This window comes from Cebus imitator, unplaced genomic scaffold (assembly GCF_001604975.1).
Source record: "Cebus imitator isolate Cc_AM_T3 unplaced genomic scaffold, Cebus_imitator-1.0 Scaffold43, whole genome shotgun sequence".
NCBI classification, from domain to species: domain Eukaryota; kingdom Metazoa; phylum Chordata; class Mammalia; order Primates; family Cebidae; genus Cebus; species Cebus imitator.
Genome location: NW_016107358.1, coordinates 2188923 through 2194115, shown reverse-complemented (window position 1 = coordinate 2194115; position 5193 = coordinate 2188923). Strand labels below are relative to the sequence as shown.

The 5193-nt window shown below is 36.6% G+C and overlaps 1 pseudogene; it reads left to right on the top strand.

The window, feature by feature from the left end:
• The first annotated feature begins 1354 nt into the window (after positions 1-1354).
• Positions 1355-5193, top strand: part of LOC119470897 — a 12123-nt pseudogene continuing 8284 nt past the window's right edge.

Here is a 5193-nt window from a genome sequence, read left to right as displayed (position 1 = left end):
GATTAAAGTTTCTGATGTAAGCAATCAAGAAAACTGAATGGTCACATTCTCTCTAATATTTCCAGAGTTCTTTCTTGGTCACTCTATCCCATTCCTCACCTTTCTGTCTTAGATCTAAAAAAAAATAAAAAGAAAAATGTTCAGGTGTGTGTCTGCCTCTCTCATTGAACTATAAGCCCCTAACCAAGGTCTCTATCCTCCTCAATTCCACTATTGTCATTTTCATACCATGGGTCCTCAGAAAAATGTTATTGGAATTGAAATTGAGAAAACATGTTTTCTTTTCATTTCACACTAATTAAAATCTTCATATAATATTTCTAGAAGAGAACATTTCTCAAATGTTTGGAATAATTGAATCTTAGGACAGGAAGAGACCTTTAAGTTCCAGAGCTACAATCTGATCCTTACGTCCTTATGATATAATTCCTGTGATATCATGGGAATACAAATAGATATCAATGGAATGTCCGTCATGGGCAACATGATTGTCACCCAACTCTAGAAGAGTTACTCTCTGTCTCACTCCCTTTTCCAGTGTTGAAGGGCAAAACCAGAGGCAGGTTTGCTGTAAGGAAAAAAAAAAAAAAAACAGAGAAAGCACAGGGTTAGGAACTCGCAGTTTTTAAAAGAAGCAAGATAGACTAACAGAAAAAACTGGGGGATTGGCCACAAGCAGCAATATTTTACTATTCTTGTAAGGCTTTTGCTCGCACATACGCTTGGATGTCTTCAAAAGCGCATCTTAGCAGTGTGTAAGGGAAAATACAGAGCAGAGCTAACTGCTTCAAAGGGCATATGGAGCCTGGCTCCTCGGAGAGGTCTCTAGTCCTGGCAAAGCCTATCCTGCTCTGTGTCACGGTGGAAAATGGACTAAAGTCAGGCTCTGACGGGATTTTTCCATTTTTTGTGTTTGCTTTTTCTTTCAATCTTATTTCACTTCAAGCTTCGATTATAAAGGGTGATGTCTGTTTTATTTTTCTTGGATTTGCCGTTCTCTTGATTTATAAAATCCCAGATATAGTCAATGTATACTTTTCAAACACGCCATTGAAACTGAGGTGCAGGACAGCAAGATGGGTGCTGCGCCAGGCTCACTGGAGTGGGCGCTACTCCTCAATTAGGAAAAATGAGATAGGATCGAGAGACTTTCCTCCCTTTAACTCCTTGTCACTGCACTTTGGGTATCCAAAAGCAAGGCTAGAATGTATGACTTCATTACTAAATTAAAATATCATCTGAAATCATTAACAAAAGAAGGACATACATGGGGTTTCTTGGGTGTTTGATCAACACAAGTCAACCCCCTGAACCAAATCACTGCTGCATAAATGCATTGAAAAAGAAAGTATCCATGGATGTAGCTGAGGATCAGATGCAGGCCAATGCAGGGGGGGCTGATGACCACACATTAAAGCTGCCTTGTGCACTGCCTTCACCCCAACAGTAATGTTTCAATTTATGCACCCACCAAAAACTCCTGTCCACCCCTACACAATGCATTTTCTAAATTTTTGATCTTTGCTTTTTTCATAGTTTAAAATTTGTATTTTGTTATATTTTCAAATTGCTTGTTCTTTATAAAAGTACTAGGAAAAACCAAGGTGAACTTCATATAAAAGATAATTTTGACAGCCTGGCCAACATAGCGAAATCTTATCTCTGCTAAAAATACAAATATTAGCCAGGCATGGTGGTGGGTGCCTGTAGTTCCAGCTACTCGGGAGGCTGAGGCAAGAGAATTGCTTGAACTTGGGAAGAGAGGTTGCAGTGAGCCGAGATCACACCACTGCACTCCAGCCTGGGCGACAGAGTGAGACACTGTCTCAAATAATAATAATAATAATAATAATTTTGAGATAGGCAAGACCTTTTTAAGAATGACACAAAATCAGAATTGTAAAAAAGTGAGAAATATAAGTATATAAAAATTGAAATTTCCAGGTGTTAAAAATAATACAAAGTCAAAATAAATGACGAGGGAAAAAATTAGCAAAACATATAAGATACAAAAGGCTAATTGTATTAAGTCATAAAACTTTTATAATTATAAATTTAGTCAATTTATAATTAATTAAACTATTAATTTTTATGGGTACATAGTAGGTATATCCATATATGGTGTACGTGAAGTATTTTGATATAAGCATACCATGAGTAATAATCACATCAGCATAAATGGGGTATTCATCACCTCAAGCATTTACCATTTCTTTGTGTTATAAATATTCCAATTAAGTTATTTTACTTGTTTTTAAATATACAAAGGTTTTATAATTTTATACTTGTAATTTATAAATTGACATAAATTTAGCTTTTTTTTTTTTTTGAGACTGAGTTTTGCTCTTGTTGCTCAGGCTGGAGTGCAATGGCGTGATCTCGGCTCACTGCAACCTCTGCCTCCTGGGTTCAAGCAATTCTCCTGCCTCAGCCTCCCAAGTAGCTGGGATTACAGGCATGTGCCACCATGCCTGGCTAATTTTGTATTTTTAGTGGAGACGGGGTTTATCCACGTTGAGCAGGAATTACAGGTGTAAGCCACTGTGCCTGGCCAAATTTAGCTTTTATAAATTTATAATTATAAATTATATTAATTTAAGGTTTTATAAATTAATAAGAAAGACTAAATTTTAAAATGGGGAAAAATGAAGTAAAATATTTATAGGTACAAACTCTGTTTTCCCTCCTTTTACACTCTCACTTCACACCATTTTTGGAATCAAAATCCAAATCCATATGAGGCTTATCATCCGATGCATTATCTGGCTCCCCTCCACCTCTCTAATTTCATTTCTTGCCATTATTCCCCTCATTTTCCTATTCCAAATAAACTGGACTTCTTCCAATTTCTTGATTTCCTCATGCATTCTCTCCCCTTGAAACACATCCCCCTCCTTAAAAAGTAAAAATAAAATAAAACCCTTATCTTTAACAGACATTCATATCTTACCTCAAATGACACTTTCACAGAGAAGTCTTTCTTGACTATTGAAACCCCGTACCCTGTGATAAATGAAGTTCCGTGTTATTCGGTCTCATCTTCCCCTCCCTTTTCCCTTCATTACACTTTACAGTTTATTATATACATACATGTGTTGATCCATTTATTTCTTCTACACTAGATGGTAAACTCACCAAGAAGCAGATCACTCTATCTCCAGGACTTAGTTAGTTGCCTGGCACAAAAGACAGTTAAAGAAGTGTTATCTAAATTCAAGCTTGTTTTAAATTTTCTCATGCCTCCATCAGACTTGAAAGCATCCTTCATTTAACTTCCTTCTGTATTATGCATTGTCTCAAACACTGGGTGTCAAAGAACGGTCCTTGAATCAGCAGCATCAGCAGCATCTCGGAACTTGTTAGAAAAGCAGATTCCTGAGCCCCAACCCAAACCTCCTGAATCAGAATCTCTGGGTATAGGGTCCAACTAGCTGTGTTTTAACAAGTTCTCAGGTGATTTTGACGTATGCCAGTGTGAGAACCACTGCTGTAGGATATTACTAGCATTAGTAACCTACAAACTCAAATGTCACATGGCTTAATCACTGTAATTTACTTCTCACTCATGTAACAGTCCAACATGGGTGCTCCACGAGGTTATTTAGGGACCTTGACCAGGGACCTCAGCTGACAGAGGCTATGCCAACTGAGACATGTAGCTTCCAGGATTTTGCCCTGGACTTTGATATCTAGTGGAGGAACAGAGCAGAGAGAATGGGGATAGTATGGCCGCTTATTAAGCACCACAGCCCAGAGATGACAGGTAATAAGTCCACTCACATCCCACTGGGCATAACCAGTCATATGGCCCCATTTTTTAAAATTTAATTTTAATGGCTACATAGTAGGTATATACATTGTGGGTTAAATGAGACATTTTAATACAGGCATATGATGAGTAATAATTACATCAGGGTAAATGGCGTATCTATCACCTCAAGCATTTATCATTTCTTTGTGCTACAAACATTCCAATTATACCCTTTGAGATGTTTTTAAAATACAAAAATTATTGTTGAGTATAATCACCCTGTTATGCTATCAAATATTATATATTATTTATTCTATCTAACTATATGCTTTTATCTTTTAACAATATCCATTTACCTACCCCTTACCCTTCCCAGCCCCTGGTAATCATTATTCTACTCTATATCCCTGTGGGTTCAATTGTTTTAATGTTGAGCTCCCACAGATAAGTGAGAACATGCAAAATTTGTCTTTCTGCACCTGACTTATTTCATTTAACATAATATTCTCTAGTTCCAACCATGTTGTTGTAAATGACAGGATTTCATTCCTTTTAATGGCTAATACTCCGTTGTGTATATGTACCATCTTTTCTTTATCCATTTGTCTGCTGATGGACACTTAGGTTGCTTCCAAATTTTGGTTATTGTCAATAGTGCTGTAATTGAACTATGTTCAGTAACAGTGGTGACAGTGAGCATGCTTGCCTTTTTCCATATCTTAGAGGAAAGGCTTTCAGTTTTGCTCCATTCTGTGGAATTCCAGCTGTGAGTCTGCTGCATAAGGCTTTTATTGTGATGAGGTATATTCCTCCTATGCCCAGGTTTTTTTTTAGGCTTTTTATCATAAAAGGATGTTGAATTTTATCAAATATCTTTTCAGCAATAAATTGAAACGATCACATGGTTTTTGTCCTTCATACCGATAAATATAACATATCACATTGATTGGTGTGTGTTGTACAATCCTTGCACCCTTGGGATAAATCCCGCTTGGTCATGATGAATGATAGTATTAATGTATAGTCAAATTTGGTTTACTAGCATTTTGTTGAGGATTTTTGCATCAGTGTTTATCAGGCGTATTGGCCTGTAGTTGTTTGTTTTGTTTTTTGAATGATTTTGGAAGTATTCCCTCCTCCTTCAATATTCAGCATAGTTTGAATAAGATATTCTGTAAAAGTTTCGGAGAATTCAGCAGTGAAACCATCAGGTCCTAGGCTTTTCTTTGCTGGGAGACTTTATTATAGCTTCAATCTCACTATTTGTTTTTGGTCTATTCAGGTTTTGGATTCATTCATGGTTCAATCTTGGTAGATTGTATGTGTGTAGAAATGTATCCATTTCTTCTAGGTTTTCCAATTTATTGGCATATAGTTGCTCATGGTATTCTCTAATAATCCTTTGGATTTCTGTGGTAGCAGTTGTAATGTCTCTTCTTTTC